The sequence below is a fragment of the Psammomys obesus genome, unplaced genomic scaffold (genome assembly GCF_907164565.1).
Source record: "Psammomys obesus unplaced genomic scaffold, mPsaObe1.curated_primary_1811, whole genome shotgun sequence".
Taxonomy (NCBI): Eukaryota; Metazoa; Chordata; class Mammalia; order Rodentia; family Muridae; genus Psammomys; species Psammomys obesus.
The window spans coordinates 31,091,620-31,115,030 of NW_026596073.1; positions in this window are offsets into that span (position 1 = coordinate 31,091,620).

Below are 23,411 nucleotides of genomic sequence, written 5' to 3' on the forward strand. Positions count from 1 at the left end.
TGGGCACGTGACCTGGGCATAACCAGGGACAAGTTTATTCTGAGAGAACGGCTGCTGAGGCAGAATTTTATTTAGATTACAATGTACATCATAATTGTAGAGTTTTTTTCCCCCTTTCTGTATTTAAAAGGAAGCTCTGTGTTTTGGTGTGTGCCAACTTTCATTGCTGATCTCCAGCCAAATAAAAGAAGTTGTTACAAAGTCAGTTAAAGTACCTAACTCTATGTGTGATATTTTGGAATGCTATAAACAAATATGCAAAGAACATCTCAAATCTGCCCGAAGCTTTTGCCTGTGTTATCTTTTAAAAAGTCAGATGAGTCATAAAACAAAAACAAAACCATATTGTAACTCGACTGAGAAAGTTCTAGCATTTAAAGCAAAACCAGAAAAGAGAGACAATTAAGCATACACATACCTCAGCATGCCTTCCTACCCACGGGCTCTCACAGAGGCTTACTGGGGCCTGTGTGCATTTGCGCTTAAGATAGACCAACCGAGATGATGGCAAAAGGGAGCTGGCACCCCTTGGCCGCAGGTGTGTAATTAAGAGGAGGTAATTAAGGATCATTGCTGGGTGTGCTGACAGCAGGCATGTAATTATGAGGGAAGAAGAGTCAGTGCAGGGGCCAGGAAGTGAATGCCAAAGTATGCTCGGAAATCTGGACCCTAAAATCACTTCCTCTGTGAGAGGCATGCCATTCCAGTCTTGTGCTGGCACAGACCAAGGATGAGCCCAGAACCCTTGTGTCCAGCCTTGGCAGCCCTACCAAATCATCTAGACTTTTCATTGCTCATCCCACCCTTCCAGACACAGCCCAGGACATTCCATTTTTATGTACGTTTGTATTTTCTCGGGAATAGACACATTAACAGGAGAGGTTTAACCATCGTTCAGTTTATTTATGGTTCTCTGGTAAAATGTTAATAGCCTCAAGTCAAGTATCCAACACAAGAATTTGGAGCCAGGGGTTTTGCAGGCTGAATTTAGTGACCGCTCAATAGCATTAGCATCCAGCTGTTTATTTTATTTTGTTTTCTTTTTTTAATTACACATGTGGAGGAGGGTTGGGAGGTACATGCCCAGGAAAGTTCACTGTACACTGATCTTGCCTCAGACACCAGTAATCTTTATTAAGACATAACAACATCATTCCATAATTGTCTTCTTCCGGGTGGCCAGCTGTGGGCGCTGAAGGCAGAGTAACTAGAACCTGATGGAGTTTTAAACCCCTGTTCAACAATGCTGGCCAAATACTATAACTATTCGGGATGCTGAGGTGAAGTTCATCTTATGCTTAGACATGGTTCCGGATAAGTTCACCTGTCAGTCTTCAGGCTGAGCTTCCACACAATGGGCTGTGTCTGGGGTTGGGGTTGGGGGTGGGGGAAACAGAAGACAGGCCAGCGAAAACAAAACAAAGAGAACCTCACTCCACTCCCCCACCCCTCCCCCCTCATCCTGTGATGCTAAGGAAAGCCTGCCCTCGGGGGTGCTAGAAGCTGTCTGTCCACGCACTCCGTCCCACACACTCTTGATATTATGAATTTTTTATCAGGTTGAAAAAACAATCTGTGTCCTATTTTTCCATTTTAGAGGAAATAGGTTCCCTTAAAAAGAGTGCCGGCTCATTTCCCTTGTGGATTCAGATTCGGAGCACATTCCAGGGGGGCTGGATGGCGGTCTACCAAGCAGAAACTGAATGGCCTGGAGAATGGTCTATTATTCAAAAAATTTTAATGACCCAGAAGCAAAATATTTTTGGTCCTTAAGTTCTAGATATAAATGCTTAACTTCAGATTTCAAGGGCCAAGGCTTCTAAGATAGGGTTGCTGGAAATCGGCCAAATGTGAATGACGTAGGCTCTGTTTGTTAATGGTTGATGCAGAATTCCTGAAGCCACTCACTATTAACTAGTTTGACATGCCTCCCTGTAGGTCTTTGGAACTCCACTGAACTAGACAAATGCTTTCTTGCTTTGAAAGACTCTTAAGTTGAATGAAATTCATTTCTATCAATCAGATTCTGTGTCCAGGCTTTTTGAAGCATGTTCAGATGCCTCCACATTTTCTGTGGTCCTCCTTTACCAAGGGATAGTGTCATCTACCTTTTCCTGGTGAAGTCCTATTTGTCTGTCAAAGGGCCCACAGAGAGCACACTCTGCAGAGCTTCAGTTGCCCCCCTCCCCCACGATTTTTTTTATCCCAGTAGTTAACTGAACCTTCAGTTTGGGTTTCATACTTTCTGCCTCTTCCATGCCTGGTATCACACTTAAAAACCGTTAGTGGGTAACTGGTCCTTCCCCAGCTAGCCCACCCAGAGTATGATGGGCCTTTACTGTGTGTGGCTGCATGGGGAGCTGTGAGCCTTAAAGCTGTTGTGAAGGCAAGGGCCCAGCTTGCTTGGTGCTCCTAGCACTTGAGGCTCTCAAAGCATCCAAGAGAAAGAACTGTGTTTTCCAACCTTAGAGGTTACTAGATGGTGACCTTGCTCTTAGGAGTGCATGGGAATTCTTTCTCCTATCTGCCAAGTGCGGTGGGGAGGAGCGCCTCTCACCCCTCACTCTGCAGGTGTGAGATGTGCAAGAGAGGCCTGTGGAGCCTCTTTCCATCCTGTCTCTCACACTTTCCCACTGACTGACGAAAGTGGGAGAGAAACAGCTGAGATGGTGATGGATTCATTGAATCCAATTGGTATTTCAGCTGCATAGGTGGGTCCTCTCGTTATTTCCTCAGCTCTACTTTTCACCTCAGGCAAACTCCTCCAGAGGAAACCTGAACCTGTATATTTTTGATGTAGGAAAGTATTTGCTAGGACTGCAAAAAAGCGTGGCTTTATTAATAAAGAGCTGCGTTGTGTTTATATTATTTTAATTGACTGATATTTATACATATTTATAGAATATTATGAGATCTGTAGAGGTATTCACGCATTGGGAGTTGATCAAATCAGGCTAATTAACATACTCACTATCTTGACTACCGTCTCTTCATAGTGCCAATTCTAAAATATCTACCTTTTCAGATGTTTTAGAACACCCAATACGTTACAGGAAAGCTGCAGTCACCAGACACCAAAAACAGACACATGGGATTCAATTTCTTCTGGGAAACAAACAAACAAACAAAAACCAAAACCAACCCCCCCCCCCAAACTGGCATAGTAAAGAAATAACCCACAGACTGGGAAAAAATGTTTGCAAATTACACATTAGATAAGGAGTTAATACACATCATCTACAAAGGACTCAAACTTCTCAACAACAAGGACCAAAATATTAAATATTAAAATAGACAGAAAACCAAAACTAGACTATCCATGAAGGCCAGTGGATGAGTGAAAATGAATTGAGTCATGTCAAGTGACTCGGGAGCGAGCGCCTATAAAGTCGGAAGACCACAAATTCAAAATCTGGCAACTAAGAAACAAAAATGGTAGAGGATGGTTGAGTGTCCAGTCCACTCAACAAACGAAGAAAGACTCTTTTCCTCAGAATAGAGCCATGGGCCTGACAAGACGGATCAGTGGTAAAGGAGCTTGCTGCCGAGCCTGACAACCTATGTTCAATGCGCAGGACCCAGGAAGAAGGAGGGAACCAACTTCAGCAAGTTGTCTTCTGATGCCGTACCTGTGTTGTGCATGCGTGTGCCCCACGCCTCACAAAATAAATGCCTTTAAAAAGCGGAATCATGTGTATAAAGGAGTACTTGTGAGTTTTGGTGTAAATTATTCTATGTGTGAAATGTGAAAGGAAATTGGGTTAGGGGATATAAAACCTGCATAGGAAAAGCGCCAGAGCCACAGGAGGCCTGCTACTTGACTGAAGCTTAGGGAAGAATTTTCCAGTCAGAACAACAAGTGTGTGCAGAGATGTAGAGGAAGGACGGTCATGACCCACAGGGACACGGGCAAGCAGAGTGAAGATGGGGAAACGGGAAATGCTGGGGCTCGCAGTGGTTTTCTCCACAGCTCTCTAGGGAGATGGGTGCTGGTTCCGAAGAGGAAAGCCATTGCAACACTAGGGTGGGGAGGTGGCCAAATGCAGTGTTTAGAAGAATCACACAAGTGATTGTACAATGGAAACAGGATGAAATTCAAAGCGGAAAGACCATTTGGAAAGTTTCTGTTTGTTTCTCCTTTGATGTTTGTTGTGGTTCAGCTGACTGCTGAGAAAGTGGCTGGGAACTAAGATGAGGAGTCAATGGTGTTTGTGAATGGCAAGCATTCACATGCAAAAGAGATAGAATTTATGGGTGTTAGATGGGGATGAGAGGAGAGTTTAACATGGAGCAGCTTTGGCTTCCTTGGGTATTCAGGTAGAGAATTCTAAAATATTAGGTTTGAAGGCAATGGATCTTAAATTGACAGTCCGATTGGGGAAAAATTGACACAGGAGTGATCCATGAGCTGGGGGAGATGAGCGAGCCTGTGAGGGATTGTTGCTGCAGGGTGCTCATCTCTCCAGGACAGGTCCAGGGAAGTCACCAAAGCCACAGAGAAGAATTGCTGAGCAGTAAAAGGACTGCCCAGAGGAAATGGAGCTACAGGGGCAGAGAGAGATTAGAGCTTTGCCAGGGGATGGAGGGAGGGGATGTTCACCATTGTCAGAGACACAAAAAAATGACTGTGTGGAAAGGAAACAAATAATCCGGTGAATTCTTGATAAAGCTGTTACCAGTGACCAAGAGTTATGAAATAAACTGAGCTAGCCAGGAAAAGGCAGAGGTTGTGTGTTCTGGACAGCACCTGAGCTAGGGTGGTGTGTAAAGAGTAGGGCTCACCTGGGACCTCTCCTTGACTGTTTGGTTCATTATTTTGCCTTACTATGTTCTGAAAAACAGTGAATTCAGAGGTAGAGAAGATGGCTCAGCAGGTAAAAGCATTTGTTAGGCAAACATGAGGCTCCAAGTTCAAATCAACAGAACTCAAAAAACAGGTGTGGTTATATATACTGTATAGATGTCATGTATAGTGTAGGTCATGTATACTGTCACATCAATGCTCAGGCGAGGAAAGAGACAGGAGGATAGCTGGGACTTGCTGGTCACCAGGCTAGCAAGTTGGTGAGAGACCCTGTCTTAATGTAATACGTTGGAGAGTGATAGGGAAAGACACTCAACAGCCTCTTCTGGACTCTGCTTGAGTGTGTACAGGCCTCTGAACCCAGACATATCCCTGTGCTTATCCACTGCACACAAGAGAAAAAGAAAAAAAAGTTAAGACACAGAGCTCAATATCTAACTTCATATTGAGATTGGACTCCTTGAATTATCCAGCAGCAGTAGATATCTGTTTGCAGAAATTCTGGGGTTCTGAGTAAGAGCAGCCACTGTTCACACAGACGAAAATCCAACCAGCCTTATCTGTTGTCTGTTGCTGTGATGAAATAACACGATCGAGAGCAAGCTGGGTAGGGAAGAGTTTATTTCCTCTTGTGTTTCAGGTCACAGTCCATCATCGAGGGAAGTCAGGGCAAGACCTCAAGCAGGAAATAGGGCAGAGACCATGAAGGGTTGTAGTTTGCAAGATCTTGGGAAGCTCATGTTCAGCTAGCTTTCTCTTGTAGCTCAAGCATACCTGCCTAAGGATGGTACTACCTATATAGGTATCATGTGAAAAACTTTTCCTGGAGAGATGGGACACACAGCTCTACTCACCCCACATAGGGAGCCATGACAGAACAAAGTATGGATACCACTAAAATTTAATTGGGTTTATTTACAGGAATATGGGTGTGGGGTTACTTCCAAGAGCAGAAATGACTCAAAGATAACCACATCACCAAACCCACTTTAGAATGGATGACAAATCACAAAATTTGGGAACCTTGAACACACTGCACACCCTACAAGCAGCCCAACAGGTTGGAGAGGGTCTTTTCCAAGTGATTCAGTTGGTCTAAACCTCTTCCTGGCAGTTCAGTTGGTTTCTGCTTTTTCCAGGCAACTTATCTGGTCTCAGATTCTTTGCAACTTGGCTTGTGTGAGTCTTCTTTGCAGTTCAGCTTGTTTGAGAATGACTTGGTAGCTTGGCTTGTTTACTCTGGGAAGGAGGGGCCTAATGAATCTGGTTGGTTTCAGGGACTTCCTGAAATGATTTTTGAGTTGTTTATCTTCTTGCTTAAGGATCTTCCCTGAAGGATTGACTGCTGACTCTGTTACTCAACAAGAGCCAGGCTCTCTTCTACCAATCATCAGTCAGAAAAATTCCCCACAGACAAACCCACAGGCTAATCTGATGGAAGCAATTCCTCAATGGTCACCTCTTTCCAGGTGCCTCTTAAGATGTGTCAAGTTGACATAAAGGCTAACCAGCATGTTCACCTATGGCTGTGGGTTGTGAATGCCATGTGACTTCTCCAAACTCCCCAAAAGCTGTCACTCAGACTGAAAATCTCCAAAATTTGAACTACAGATCTGTCTCTCCTGAATATGGAAATTGTAATAGGAAGATATAAATAACAATTTAAAAATTGTTACTGGCCTGGAAATGTTCAAGTACCTATAAAATTTTTCTATGGAAAGATATAGGTAGAAATGAGATTTAAAACAAAAAAACAAAACAAGGCAAAAAGAACCAAACAAACATTAATTTCAACTACTATCCCAGAGTGTTAATGAAACACTAAGAGCAATGAAGAATAGTAAATAGATTAGGTGAGGTAGTGAAACATTCTATTTTATGGATGTATTTGAAGGATCATTTGAATGACTAGATAATTATAGAAATTTCTGGAAATGATTGTGTTTAAAGAGAATACTTCTAGTTTTATTATTAATCAGTTCTCGGTTTCATTTTTGCATGTTTAGTTTGGAGCCTTTTCCATTGGAAGGGAAAAGAAAAACATTCAAAAAGAAAGGAAGGAAGGAAGGAAAGAAGATAAATAACTGGGAAAAGAGGTTTATCCAAAGTAGAGTTATTTAGTTATTTTGTGTAAAGACTGATATTTAAGAAAATGGTATTCCATAATAAATGCTTTGTTCAGTTATCCTACAACTCCATTACAGCAGTCTTGAAGAGTGAAGAAAAACAGGTTAGCAGTTACATCTGATTTCACTGTAGCCTTGAATGTAGTTATTTTTAGCCTAACTGGGGAGGACTTGATCCAACCCTGCTTCATGAAAATATTCTTATTTTTCTTTTGTGAACCTTTGACCTCTTGTTGAAAACAAATGTCTCCAATCACAAGCTCATTTAAGGCTTCTCTCAAATATTTTTCCTTCATCTTCCTCTGCTATTGGAAGCCTGCCCTAATGGCCATGGATAGTGGCAAGCTTCTACCTGACTTATATGATGCTGCTTTGCAAACACATCCTAGTTGCTATAGTTTTGAGTTCCCATTAAGCAATTGACTTAGCTGTCTAGTTATTTCTGTTAGGAGGAGGTATATTAAATTTGATCAAAAAAAATCCCTGGTCAGGGGCTACCCCAAGGCAGGTGTTCCATTTGGCTCTGGAAGTGAGACTTGAGGAGAGCAATAGTATATGCGAAGGTAGCATGGTCCCTCCATCCTGTTGCTCTCCCACCCTGGAGGTGGTCTCTGCCTCATGTTCCAAGGAAACTATTGCCTCATCTTGTCAGCATTCATCCAGCAAGAGGCACGAAGAACAAAAATAAGGGAACCACTCTCATTAAGGAGACTTCTAGAAAATTGTACACATTTTCATTTGTATCCCATTAGGAAAAATTTCATCACAAGTCCACACACAGCTGCTGCAGAGTCTGGTAAATAGTGTCTGTCTGTCTGTCAGTCTGTTTCTGTCTCTCTTTCTCTCTCTGTGTGTATAGCCAGAGAACAATCTTGAGTGTTATTTCTGGAGCTATCCACCTTGTTTTTTGTTGGCCTGGCTCTTGCTAATTAGGCTAGGCTGGCTGGGCAGTGAGCCCTAAGGATCTGCCTGTCTTCATCTTCCTAGAGCTGGGATTGCAAATGTGGGCCACCATGCCTGGCTTTATTTTCTTTTCATCACGGGTTCTGGCACTTTTCATGATTGCACAACAGGCACTTTCCTGACTCGACTATCTCCCCCGTCTGGGTGACTGTGTGCCTGATAAGTTATTTCTTCGTCTTGTCTCTATGTCCAAATACCCAACAGAGACAGCTTAAGGGAGAATGGGCTCATTTTAGCTCATGTTTTCAGGGTATCCTTCATCATGGTGGGGAAAGCGTGCTGTCTCCAGGTTATGGCTGCAGGATGGTGAGGGTGCTTGCTCACGTCTCTGCACATCAGGAAACAGAACTGGGACAGGAAATGGCGCCCTGTAATAAATCCTCCCTGGGTGACACCCACTTAATTTAGCAAGACTCCACCTCTAAAGGTTTCACAACTTTCCCCAAACCAAGCCATCAGCTGTGGACCAAAAGTCCAACCACGCAAGCCACTAGAGACATTTTACATCCAAATCATGATACTCTGGTAAGCAACTAGGGCTCCCCACTGAGGAAGAAAGCAGAGGCAACTGGAGGCAGCTATTAAGTAATTTTGAAGAGAAAGTCAGGGTTACAGAAATCAGAGAAGAGAATCAATATTGGAGAGTACTATTCAAAGCTCTCTCAGAAATACTGTGAAATCTGTGGTGTATTCCCTGAAGTGGCTGAGTTGCCTTTCAACAAGGCTCTTGCCGATGGGGTTTTGGTGTTGTCCTTTTGGGTTATGGTACTGCTGTTTTCCATTGGGATGAGATCTGAGCTGGTCCCTCACAGCATGGAGTGTGAGAGAGGACTCTTCTTGGATGTTAGCTGAGCAATCTCTGGGAAACCTCTCCCCAGCAGCCGTGTGGGAGGTCAGGTCTGATGGGCTGAACAATGGTCTGGGAAGAGAGGGGAGCCAGAGAATGTTATCTGAATGAACCAGTAAGTTGAGAAATCGCACATTCAAAAGGGATGAGCTGACTAAACTAGAAATAGTCACTCTGGCCTGACAGTCTTTTCTGACGGTCTGTTAGTATTTTAAAAGTGCTCCGTATTACTTTCTACTCTTACATCAAGTGGTACTTATTGATTGAGATTTCCTAAACAACCAAGCTATAACTGTTTTATGCAAAGGTTGATAGCCAATGTTGGGTGTAAGCAGGTTTTATGATGTCCGTTAATTAGCACTTCCAGGTAAAGCCAACACAGGTAAATGTGGAGTCAGATAAACAGAAGGCTCTGGTTTGTTTGCTTAGCTGTATGTGTCCTATGTAATATTTGGAACACACCTCAACTAGATCGTGCAGCTGCTTTTGAGAAGTTCAGTGTAATTGGGTTCCCCCTTGTCTGGTACGTAACTGGGTTTACTTACCAAGACTGCTACCCCTACCCACCATCCTTGTGCCTCTTTACTCTAAGGCACTGATGCATCTTCTAACAATGGTCTATTTCTCCACTCTATTAAGTTGGACTGATCTTGTGCTTTTTAATTCTTACCCATAAAACACACCCCCAAAACAGAAACATTGTGCCAACCAAGGCATGCAGGCTGGGCTATCGTGTGGCTCCCATCTTTCCTTTCCTGGAACCCTATAGCTGTGTGTGTCAAAGGCTGAAACTCAGTGGACAAAAGGTGCCACATGGAAAGAGAAGGCCGTAGCCTGATTAAAGAGGCCATTCCTGATCTAGGGCTCTTGGGAAACTTTTCAAATGAAGTAGGTGACAACAGCCAAAATGAGCCAGGCAGTCAAAGCACAGAATGCTGGTCGAGATGCCACACTGGAGTTGGAATCTATTGTATGTGGGGGTTAGTTTTCTGCATAGCAATGGATAATTGATACAGTTCTAGTCAGAATAAGCATTTAAAAATGTAAAATGTTAGTACTTGTCTCAGGTGTAGTTGTTCTCCAACAGGATGGGTAGACTAACAGCCTCTCAATGTAAAACACAAGCCATATAAAACATTTTAAAGCACAGTTATACCATATAAACATGTTTCTATTGATAAAAGAAGGAAAATAACTAGAAATCAAGAATAAAAGTAAAGGAACAGCCTGGCGGTTCTATGATGCTGGGACCAGAGCTCGTGACCAGGTGATAGGAAAAAGCAAAGGCCAAAAGAAGACAGCTGTATTTCTTCTTGTTCAGGCCTGCTTTTAAAATCTGCAGAGTACATATGGAGACCCACAAACCATGGCCTGAATACTGACAATTTTTAAATTTTTTTATTTTTTATAATAATCACAGGTTATTTACTTTGTATCCCATCCATAGCCCCCTCCCTCAGCCCCTCCCAATCCCACCTTCCCTCCCTCATCTTCTCCCTGCCCTTTTCCAAGTCTACTGATAGGGGAGGACTTCCTCCCCTTCCATCTGACCCTAGCTTATCAGGTCTCTTCAGGACTGGCTGCAATGTCCTCTTCTGTGGCCTAGCAAGGCTGCTCCTCCCTCGGGGGTAGGGGGTCGAAGAGTTCACCATTGAGTTCATAAGACTGACAAATTTTATCTGAAGCCAGTGTTACAGGCCAGGCACTAATTCCACTCAGGTCCCACAGTGCCCTCCTCAGGTTTACCCTGGGAATCCTGAGGCTCAAAAATGGCTCCTGCCTACAGTCATCCCTTTCTCCTCATACAGTGCACTGCCCTTCTGTAGCTCCTTCAGGGGAGGCTAAGCCCAGTCCAGGTCAAAATCAGAACAGAAACTGAATAGATTAAGCACCTAGTCCCACCTCTCTCAGGCTATTCCCAAACACCTAAGAATCCATGTATATACCCGAGGATGAGGAGGAATGAACAGACATTCTTAGGTATCAAGGAGTTTAAACATGGGTAATAGAACTAATAGAAGATAATTCGCAAGTTAATTGAGCATAGAGTCATGATATGCCAGGTTTTAAGTTAACCATGATCTCATTGCTTTCCGACAGTGCGTCAGCTAGTTTTCTTGCTGCTTTGACAGATTTTCTGACGGAAGCAACTCACGGGAGAAAGGGCCATGGTATGAAAGTTTCTCACTCATCACAATGGGAAAAGAAACAGCCAGCTCTTCGAGACAGCGCCTGCTCGTATTGCATGCAATAGACAGGAAGAAGAGAGTTTGGGGCCAGAACCAGGGGTGACTATAACCTCAAAGGCTCCCCTCTAGACACCTACTTCTGCCAGTAAGGTTGTAGATCCTAAGGTCCCCACACATAGAGAAACAAAAGTTTGAAACATGAGCCTATAAAAGACATTTCAAATTCAAGCCAGAGCATGCTGGCCCTGACCATCATAGACTTGGGCTATCTGAGTGCCCTCTTCACAGAACATGTCCCATCTAATTTCAAAGTCCCTAGATGTTGTAGATATAAACATATTTTTGTTTTAATCCCAGGTGTAAGATGTGGGACTGATTCAAATTGTCCACAGCAGCAAACTCTTTGCCTCGTGTGGCTCTGAGAGGAGCTCTTTGCTAGCTGCAGATAGTTCAAATCTGAGGACTCTGGAGAGAGAGAATAAATGCCAGAGCTCAGAGAGTGTGGTGCAGCTCTGAGAAAGAACAAGACTGCTACTGCTTCCACCACTCTGGCTCCTGTTGCTGTTGATGCAGTGAAACAAGAAGTTAGAGATCTCCTGAAATAAGAATTAGGCTGGCTCCAAGGAACCCGACGACCCTGACCAGCAGGAAGCAGCTAAGAGAACTGTGCCCCTCTCCAACTAACCCTTTCTCTCTCCTACCTGGTGTTGGGGTGTTGGAGGGGATTGAGATGGAGTAGGGAGAAAGAGATATAAGAAATGTAAATAAAAGAGTTTCTAAAAATATACCAACACCTAGACTTTTAACAGTCTTAGTACTGTTCAAAAGTCCAAAGTTCAAAGCCTTTTCTGAGACTCAAGGCAAATTTTTGGCTATGAGCCCTATATGATCAGAGGTTACACATTACATACTAACAGTATATAACGACAGAGTAAGCACCCTCACCCCAATTGTGATGAATATGGGCACCAGAGAAAAATGAAGTCAAAGCCAGATGAAACCCAGCAGGACCATAGCGAAAGCTTACAGCTTTGTGTTTGGCTTCTGGGGCATGTGCTAGCATGATGTGCGGTTGGGCAGCCTCACCGCTACATCCCTGCCATTTGCGGCCCATGTGTCTTCTCTCTTGGCTCATTTCCAGTTGGTGTCAGCAGCTTTCCTCAGCAAATGCTCCACATTACTGGCATCCAACATACTGTAGTCTCCATCACAATTTAGCCTCTATCATTAAAGCTTCTTGCACTGCCTCCTGAGACCTCTCTGTGGAGAATTTAACCTTACATTGCTTACCTTTACAGGCTTCTGTTGAAATCTTGGTAAACATACCCGCAACCTCATAACTTTTGCATTCTGCAGGTGTGCAATATGTAGCTTTGTGGAGAATGACTACAGTGTTGCTGGGTCCCCTTAGACAGTGACTGTGGCAGCCTGCATTGTCTAGATGGTTGACCATGGAAATTAGTTTTCTATGTGTTCCTGTTTGAGCAGCGTGCTCCTGCAGTCTGTCCTTTCAGGCAGTATCTTCTTCAGTGATGGTTTGCATCACTGAACCATTTGCATCACCTAGAACCATTCATGGGCAAGTGGTATTGCTCTCCCAGTGCAACACCTTCAGTTTCTCTCTAATGTTCCTAATCTCTTAATGATCACAGGCATTTTTGCTTCATCTGTGCCACTGTGTCTGTAGCATGTTTGGAATATCCGAATTCCTTTCTCCATCAAACTACATTTCCACTTCTTTTTTTCTCTGATTTTTCCTCTCTTCTCTCACCATGAAACTGACAAATTCCAGTCACCATAACTGTGGGACTGCCTACCTGTCCTGCTGTCTTGAAATTTCCTTGTGAAATAGTTTAGTCCTTTATTTATTTTCAAATGTTCCTTCAAAATTTCGGGACACAGATAAAGCAGCCAGATTGTTGGCCAGAATATGGCATGGCTAGCCTCTAGCCCAGCTCCTTACAGAGTCTCTGCTTCTGCTTAAAGCCTTATGAGCTCAGTCTTATGTCTACATGTCTGTCAGTGTTCTGTTCTTCCATATTGCCATGAGAACAGACCATTAGACTCAAGTTTCAGCATCTTCAGGCTTCTCCACATAAGCTAGATCCAAAGACTAGAGAGCCTCCTGGCCAGGTTTGCCACAGCAATAACCCCACTCTTGGCACCAATTCCTCATATTAGTCTCCCGTCATTTTGACAATATCTAACAGAAACAACTCAAAGGAGGAAAGATTGATTTGGACTGTGATTTCGAGGCTGTAGCTCATCATGGTGAAGAAGGCATCATGACAGTAGCAGCGGGCTGTCTGACCTTGGGCATTTGAGGCTGTTACTGTTCATCTGACATGGATAGGAAATAGGGCTGGAATCAGCAGCATGTATGATTTTTTTTCATGTCTTGCCCTTGATAGATCACTTCTACCAGACAGGCCCCATCTCCTCAAAGCTCCACAGCTTTCAAAACAGCCAGCTGGTGACAAAGCATCAGAAACATGAACCTACAAGGGACATTTTAGATTCAGTCTATAATAGGTTGTAAGAATAATTATATTTTGCCTTACGTCATTTACAAACCAAGTTAGTTAAATGACTATAGTGCACTCATTAAACAAATGAATATAAAACTGATTATTCACATTGGGTGTCTTGGGGTTACTATTGCTTTGATGAAACATCATGACCAAAATCAAGTTGGGAGGAAAGGGTTTATTTGGCTTACACTTCCACATCACTGTCCATCATTGAAGGAGGTCAGGACAGGGCATGATCCTGGAGGCAAGAGCTGATGCAGAGGCCAGAGAGGAGTGCTGTTTCCTAGCTTGCTCCTCATGGCTTGCTCAGCCTTCTTTCTTATAGGGTTCAGGACCACCAGCCCAGAGGTAGCACCATCCACTGTGGACTGGGGCCTTTTCCATTAGTCAATAATTAATAACATGCCCTACATGCCAATCTACAGCCCTATCTTATGGAGGTATTTTCTCAACTGAAGGTCCCTTCTCTCATGACTACAACTTGTGCAAAGTTGACAGAAAAACTAGCCAGCGTACTGGGGAAAATCTAGCTTCTACAAAATGCTCTGTTGAATTTATAAAGTGAAAGATTGCTGAACTTAGGCTTAGATCTGTTATGATGCATAAAACCAAATTCAGAGTAATTACGTACAGGCATGAATGACATTGGTGTGGGAATAATCCTTTATGCCCGAATTTGAGTGAACAAGTACTTCTACCACTAAACCCAATATTGGAGCTTTAATTTCAAGACAGCATCTGCCATATATAATTCACCCTATTGGCTTCAGTCAGATTTTATTTTTAGTTTTTAAATTTAATTTTACATGTGCTATGATTTTGTGGTTTTAAAAGCTATATTTTTTGGTTTAGGGTTTCCCTCATACTGTATTTAACTATTTGCCATTAAATTAACACTACAAGATGTTAGAATCTATTTTTTCCAGTAAAAAGAGTCCCTTGTAACTTAACCAGTCAACAGTTCGATGGTGTGTTAAACCAGTGTGGAAGTGTGGGAGTGAATTCAATACATGTAGTCCTTTCTCCTATGTGGCTCACAGTGGAAGGACAAGGGAAAATGTAGATGATTTAAAAAAAAATCGAAAAGGAAAGCCCAAAAAAAAAAAAAAAAATCACAAGGCAGCGCTGTTTGAGATCCTGGAGTATGGTGTAATAGAAATGCCAAAAAGATTACCCACTCATGGAGAAGGGAGAATGCCGTCTTTTTTGTGTTCTTTTTCCTGTCTTCAGCTCATCTGGACTCCCCTTTTCATGGCATCATCGTTTACTCATGAGAATAAGTAAGTGTCCCGGGACTGCTTCAGTGTCTTCTCTGCCTGTTTCTGGGCGTGTATCTGAGCGAGGCTGTATGGCTGCAGTGTCTGGCATCCTGCCATTAGGCTCCTCAGAGTCCATGTCCCCACCTCCCGGGTTCCCACAGAAGAGCTCCCGTGAGACACCTGTCACACACCCTAGTCTGAAGTGGTTGGTGTGGCTTGCACCGCAACATCCTCACGTTTTGTTTTGCGTCATCTGTTGAACAAAAAGCCTCATCCAGGGGATTTCTGAGCTGAGTGACTGCTCCAGCCTGGGGTACAGGTGGTTGACGTCTACATAAGACATGCGAGAGGAAAATCCCCTTCATTCTAAAGAGCAGAGACCAAGGTTTTTGTGTTTAGCACTGAGTGCTCTGAATCACTAACAACATTGCCCCCCATCTAGTTTTCACAGCTGCAGTGGCTGTGCTTTTGTCATTTGGAGAAGTGTCCAGGCTGACTGGAAAAGGCCATGCTGGACCTGACAGAGGAACCTGCCCACTTATAGAATGAGGAGAAAATCTATGATCTCAAGTCGAACAGAGGGTTCGGAAGTGACCCAGCTCTGTCTTGATCAGACACAGCGGTAGAAATGGCTCCCATTCTTCCGTATTAGTTCCTTGTCTCATCTGTGAGACTGGATGGCTGACACAGTGACCAGAGAGAGGAGAGACATGTTTCTACTGATGGTTCAGGAGCTACGTCCGTCAAGGTAGGAATGGCATGGGAGCTGGAACAGCTGGGTCCATGGCAGTGGGGGCCTATAGCATCTATTTACTGCAGACAAGAAGCAGACAGCCCCGGGCCAGATGTGAGGCCATGTTACAACCTGCAGAGTCCCGAGCTCGAGGCTTTCCTCTGAGAGCTACTGCCTCATGACCCAAAGTTCCACAACCTCCCAAACAGCTTCATGATTGGGGAAAGAAGTCTTGAGGACAGGAGCTCATGGAGCCTTTTCACACCTAAACCATAAAAAAGAACACTTTTCCAATTTCTGAGTCAGAGAAAACTTAGATTTTCATTTTATTTCAGGGATTTTAATATGAGAAAATGTTAATACGTGTTGAATGAAAGACTGAGATTGCTCCCACTATCCTTCACAAAAATCCTCTCTGCTGGTTATTATATAGAAAAGGAATAGACCAGCAGGAAGGTCAGGAGTTCAAAGTCATCCTGAGCTGCATAGTGAGTTTACTACAAACCCGGGTGTCTCATCAGGGCTACTATGGCTGTGATAAAAACATCCCAGCAAAGAATACAGGCTTCCAGTGGCTTGCTCAGCCTGCTTCCTTATAGAACCCAGCCCAGGGGTGTCCCCATCCACCATGGGCTGAGCCCTTGCTCACTGATCACAAATTAAGATAATGTCTTTGTCTGCTTACAGATGGATCTTCTGAAGGCATTTTCTCAATTGAAGTTCTTTCCTTTCATACAACTATGGCTTGTGTCAAGTGGACAGAAGAAGAGCCACACACGGGGCTATGGAACAAGACCCCATGTCTCTAACAATCAACCCCAGCATCCGAAAAACAATCTGAACCAACCAACCAAACCAAAACCAAAACCAAAAAAAAAAAAAAAAAAGAAAAAAGAAAGAAAAATGTACAGAAGCAGAGTGTACTGAATTGCTATTCCCTGTAACCTTTGGGGAGAAGAAATAGAGGAACATTCTAAACCTCTCAACTGCTGGATGGGTATGAAGCGGTCTTGCCGAAGGGGCACGGAGGTCAGACAATATGGGGCACACAGGGGGCACACACAGTACCATGGCTGGCAGATCCCTCATGCTGTTTCTTCTTACATCCCTTCTGCTTTTCCACACAACTCTTAATTATAACCCCGAAGAAAACCTTCCCCTTTAATTACTGAAATCTTAGCTGTCCCCCGAGTTTCAATTTAAAAGCTTCCTCCTCCAGGAAACGACTCGGCCCCCAATCAGATACTCTCCTCTCCTCCCTGACTTCTCTCTTGCATTTAATCCATATGACGTTGCACATTGTTCTGTTGGGCGCAGAGCAAGATTGCCCTGAGGAGCGTGTGAATCTGGATTCTATTAAGCATTAACTATCTGAAGGAGAGGTGGATGTGCTATAAACTGTTGATGAAATGAATTAATTCACAAATGGTGCTTTTGCCCTGAAAGCATACAGTTTTCTGTTCTCCCAAGAGTGCTTTATGAAAACTCATTTTTAACTGTCACCATCAGTGCAACCTCTGTGCATATTGAACTGAAATTATCTTTAAGTAATGTATTTGAGGTTTACACTAAATGTGGCTAACTAGGATTTGATTGGCCAGTTACTGTCCTTTTTTAACTGTTATTCTTGAAGCATATTTGAATAGACTAAAAACTAATCAAAACGCCACAGATTCATTAGACAAAGCCAGTCAAGTTTAAATAGTACTGTGCGCACACCAAGAATCCTCATCAAGTGTTTGGTATATTGGTGCCTGTGGGGATCAGCCTATACCCTGCTGAAAGGTATAATTTAAAACAATAGCGGTTTTATAAAATGTATAGAAAACAACAGCTTTCAGAAGCCTGTGCATTTCCCAGAATGACACCACTGCACAAAAAACAGTTTATTCCATTTTGAGTAAGACTACTTCTATATGTGCTTTGTGAAGGGACTCACTATTTTCCCAGCATAAACCATGGGACCAAAATAAAAACAAAATTTTACTTAGAAATAGATCAGGAACACGAGAATATGTATGTATCAAAACCAGATGAAGAAGATTGGGCTTGGATACTTCTCAAACATGCTAGGCCAATGAAGAATGGGGCAGCTAGATCATACCTGAGGGATGATTCCTAGAGCTAGGATACAGTGGCACCACTGGCCAATGCATGTGTCATGAGATTGTCAGGCAACAGCTTCCTGGTGTGGTCCTGTTACAGTTATTTTTTTATAAAACTGTGTTTGTTTTTCTTAGTTTTTCTCAGAACCTGGGAAAAACCTCAGTTTTTTATTCACACAAATACCTGGGACTCTATATTTGTTTAATAATAAGCTTCACAACACAATAACTGAGCACTTTAACTCTATTCTTCACCCTCTATGCTAATTTGGCTTCCTCCGGGTGTGCATCCCAGGGATTCTTGCACTTTGTAGCTTTCTTAGCTGAGTTTTCTCTACTGGTCCTTCTTGGACATCTGCCTGTGGCCAACTCCCCTCATATCCAACCGCCTCCTCCCTTCCCCCACACCCACACATGACAGGCTTTTCCTGGGCAGATGCAACACATCCTTTCATCCCTGAAAGGGAGCTCATGCCAGTACCAATTGCCTCAAAGTCCAACATGGAGAACCAGTGAGTTTGTATCGAGTTAAGGGTGCCCTACAGAATCAGGGACTTGCATCACCCTAACATGGGTGATGACTCAGGGAAGCTGAACCCTGGGGCTTTCTGCTCAGCTTACAGCCTGAGAGTCCCCTCTCTCTGCATTTTGAGTGGGGTGTGTGTGAGAGTGGGAGGTGGGGGGTGGGGGGTAGGGGGATGAGGTGAGAGTGTGGGGGAGGTTAGGCAGAATCTGTCAATCTTTTTGTAATGCTAGGAAAAGTCACTGAAGAACTTTTCAGTCTTCCAAGATTCTGTCCTTTTTTTTTTTAATCTCCTGAGGCCCTGGGCCTCCGCTCCCTCTAGGAGGGAATGCTTAAATTGGAGGAAACAGCCAAATAATACCCTTCATTTTCAGGGGGCCCTTTATCAACCCTGCAGAGGTTTTAATCATTTCTAGCCATTCTGTGACACAACCCCCTGCCACAATTTGTATCAAGTGTAGAGTGTGACCTGAGACCTTATTAGCAATTAAGACAGAAATAAAGAAACCTGTGCTTGCAGAGGCCATGGCCAAACAGTGAAATCACCAGTGCTTAGTAAATTAAAGCCAATAAAACTGACATAACTTGTGAATTTATTGTTAATCAATAAATTCTGATATTACCAAAAGACATAAATATATCTGTACTTTTGAGAGCTCTCACTCATTTACTTGAACAGTGTCCTTTTGTCAGTTTAAATGATCCTTTTATCAACCTCTTAATGCTTCAGGTCTCCTTTTTGTTACTTAAGCATTTGCTGCAATTGAATCAGCAGGGAGATTATAGTTGTATGTCATTGAGCAATACTGCTTCGTGCTTAGGGTGAAGTCAGTTCTCGAAAGGTATTAAAACCAGAGACTAAGCAATCAGTATCTGTGCAAGGGGAGCCGGGGAATATATTGTATTTAAAATACAGCAGGATTACTATTTCAAGACAATTCAGCCTAATCCAATTACTATAGTAAAGCTCCATCCCCAGATAGTGTTCTCTGTGTGTGTCTGAATATGTATGTGATATGTGTGTGTTGTGCGATCATGTGTGTCTGTTTGTAGATATGTATATGATATGTGTGTGGTGTATGAACATGAATGTCTGTTTGTGGAGATACATATGATATGTGTGTGATTTAAGACCATGCATGTATGTGTTTGTGAATATGTATATGATGTGTGTGGTATATGAGCATGTGTGTGTTTATGTATATGATATGTGTATTTGTGAATATTTATATGATATGTGTGTGGTGTGTCAGCACGTGGTATGTGTGCCCATACACATATGTGGAGGTCAGAGAAGGACACTCACACTCTCCACCCACTTATCTTGAGATGTCTCACAGAACCTGACGCTGAGCCGGCCACCAGCAAGCCCTGTGACTCTCCTCTCTCTGCCCCACACAGTGCTGGCCTAACAGTTGTGCATGTCCATGCCTGGCTGTTTACTTGAGTGTTGGGTCCGAATGCTTACACAGACTGCCCTTTACATACTAAGCCATCTCCCCAGCAAGAAGTGTGCTTTCATAAGGTCTAAGTATACCTTATCTTTTTACATTTCTTACTTTTAAAAGACTGTATTTTTATTTCTTCATTAATAAGCAAGCAAAGAACAGACTTACCCAGATGTGTTAAAATGTACTTATTTTGCATAAGTGAGGTCTGAAGAAGTAGACATTCACCTTATATTTTGTGGTTCTAACCTCTTCACCATTCAGCTTGGAGATTTCTCACTGGCTACAAATGTAGTAACATCAGTATAGCATAAAGAGAAGCAGGGATGGACAGAGGTTGAAGACAGTAAGGTAACACACTCATGACATCTCTTCTCTCTCCCCCCATCCCGGCTACATCATGAATAACAACGGGTGGGACATGTCATCACACTGACGGAACAGTCCCCACACAGTCTCACTTCCTCCTTGCTCCTCAGAGACTTCTGAGTATCACAGTATGATGGCACCAACATTCCACTTGGTCCCCAGCAGAGACTGTGACTGCCAGTGACCTTACTTCATGATTTGCTTTAAAATCATGCTTATCGCTCATTTTCTATTTATCTGGGCTTCATGGATCACTGCACCTAGAGAAGGGAGTAAGCATTTTACTGCTTGCACTGGAGGTATGTAAGGAGGATGCTCGCATGGTCCCAGGCAGTAGATGATTTTTGCTTGGCATCTGACCAGCAGGGCTCAGCCATGAGTATTTATTACTCATTAACACAGGGACCATTCAGCTTTTGGGTCAACTCAGATACCAGAAAACCAGCTACTCTGGCACATCTAAAACCTGGGAACGGATTTATGGGATTTTCGGTCTCTCTGCTGACTTACCTGCAAAGGCCATTAGGTGAGATAATGAATTCAGCAGGTGGACATGAGCTGATACTTTGCACAGATCACACTATATTATAGAGGATCTGGGCATTTCCTTACCGAGGAAGGACCAGGTGTTTGTGATCCATGCATCAAAGTTGCAGCCTTGTCTTTTGGGTATAAAAACTCTCCTCTCAATATTGCACGTATCTAAAGGGAATATTTCCACTGACTCAAGTGTTTATGTTACCAGATGACTTCCCTTGCATAGCTAACATTAATAACACAAAGGATTACTCTCTCTCCTTTGTTTGCACTGCTTTCCACTGCTTGTGGAAGACAGATGAAGGTCTAACCAAGAGACTTCTTCAAACAGGACTAGTAATGCTGAGGTTGGCACTGGAGTGAGCGAAGAAAGGGCACACCAAGGTCTATGCTTACCTTTTATATTTTTGCATTTTGTACCTTCTCAGGAACAGCCAGCCATCATGCTGGTTCAGCTCGAAGGTACAGCAGCATACCTGGGCTGGAGTAAACACAGTCATTGATCAGGAGGAAATGGGATAAACCAGAGAAAAGACCAATGGGGGAATGCACTAAGAAGGTGCAGGAAGAAACAACACAATGGAAAACCAAGAATGAATGAGCATGATTCCAATGAGGAAGAAAGATAATGATAACCTCTTAAACAGACAAGTGAGTGGGAAAGAAAGATGGAGCGAAAAAGAGAAATTAGGCTCCTTTAAAGAAGCCACTTTAAGCCCAGTGCAGTGGTGCATGCCTGTAATTCCAGCACTCGGGGAGGTGGAGACTAAGTTCAAGGCCAGCCTGGTCTACAAAGCAAGTCCAGGACAGCCAAGGCTACACAGAGAAACCCTGTCTTGAAAAAAATGAGAGAGAGAGAGAGAGAGAGAGAGAGAGAGAGAGAGAGAGGAGAGAGGACTTAGCACCAGCGGTGAAGTGTTTGACCTATAAGCATGAAGACCCAAGTTCTAGCTCAAGAACACACAAACCAGCCTTAGTGGCGTCCACTTGAAATTCTGGTGCTGCAGAGGATGAGACAGGAGGATCCCTTGGGCACCTTGGACAGCCAGCCTACCCTGTGTAGACAGTACCAGGCCAGTGAGAGATCTTTTTCAACAGGGTGGACACTTGCTGGGCACAAGGGCAGCAGACAGCCTCAGGTCTAGTGTTGTTGTTGTTCGTGGGGAACTGGGACCCAAGTGTTAATGGGACTAGTGATTAGTCAGTGTATATAAAACGTGTTGTTGCAAATAAAAATGGTGTTGGACTATATATTGTTCATTATTAGCCCTATGCTTATTGGGGTGGTATTATTTAACCCGATATCACAATTAGCAAGACATGGACACCTCTTAAATTTTATAACTGCCTTATTTACCTAGGTCTGGGCAGATATTTCACCTACACTGTCTCAATAACCTCACCATCCACCTCCCAGCCCCCACCCAATGCCATCTGCCTTAACCATCCTTATCTGGGCTACCTTCATCCATAATCTCACACATACTTACTTGTATTCTTCATCTGGGCCTTTCCACGACATTATTGGAGTCCTTCCTCTCAAGCCACATGGTGTCTTCTCCATGCTAAGACACACCATTGTGGTGTCCTCTTTCCTCCTTTCTTCCTGTCCTTCTGTTTCTGGTGGTTCTCCTGATCCCAAAGCCTGTGAACCTTAGCCATGCCTAATCCATTCTTCCCTGCTCAAATTTTAAGCCTTTTAATCAACCAATTAGGAATAATGTTTTAGGCAGGTTTACATAACAAGGATAGGGTTATCCAGGCAGTAATCAGATCTTGAGGGCCAGTAATTAGCATCAAAATACAAGCATCAGACCAAATCTCAACAAAAACGAGAGACAATAAATTGTGAATCTTTTTATTAGAGTCATCTATAAATGGTATTTTTGGCTTCTGCTGTTCTCAGATCTCTTAAAAGTAAGTAGTAAGAGCAGACATCAAGGAGACAAACTGGGTTACTCACCCATCGCACCTCATGGGGCTCCACAGCTTCAGTTTGTCGACAGACTCTTAAATATCCTGGAGACTTCAAATGTGTCAGCCCATCCTGATCTAAGCTCTTGTAAGACAATGTTTATGTTGTAATGGTTGTTATGTAAAAGTGAGGCTTATGCTGCTCGCAACAGTTTCACTAGTGTTTATAGCAAATCAAATAAGGAATCTCCAGAAATATATGGATTGAATTTTCTTTCTTTGATCCAAAGATGGTAAAAAATATTTAAATTATAACAATTGCGGGCCAATCACCAGAGGCCTTGTTGTACTTCCCCGAAAGTTAGAGCAGGGAATTTGGGTTATCAACACACAAAAACGTGTTATGTTCTCTGCACTCAATTTTCTTTGCATCCCGGAGCTAGTGTCCTCAGAAAGCACTGCAGTTGAGTTTGATTAGAAATTAAAATGAATGTGCTGAAAATCTAACATCGGTGTTGGCTTATGGTATTCCTGCTGGAACCTGACATGCTTGCCTGTGGGAGGACCAACAGAAACACGGAACTGCTGGCACGGGAGAGAGGTATGGAGTCCAAAGCTTGGCCTGTGCTGACAGAGAGCAGAAATCCACCGCCCATATGTTTCAGCTTAATCTTAACCAGACATGTGTTGCTTAATCTCCCCAAAGGAGTGAAACTTACTTGAAAGGGTTAATCAGAGTCCAGGGGCATGGGTGTCAGTCACCAGTGAGAAGTCATATTTTTATCATGCTTGTCTCATGGGCCCTTAGGTTCTAGACTTTTCCATGTGAATAAGCACTCACTTTTGCCTTTTAAAAAATATTTTATAGCCACGGTAAAAATAGGGCAATTGTTTACACTACTGTCTTGAAAAACTAACTCCCCTTGTGCCCCCCCCAAAAAAAAAACAGTGAAAAGGCTTAGCAAATTTTATTTGAGAGGAGAATATAGCTTAAATAGCCTAATTTCAATTAGAATTCAAATTCTATTCTTATGATTGATTATGTGAAAATGTCTCACTTTAT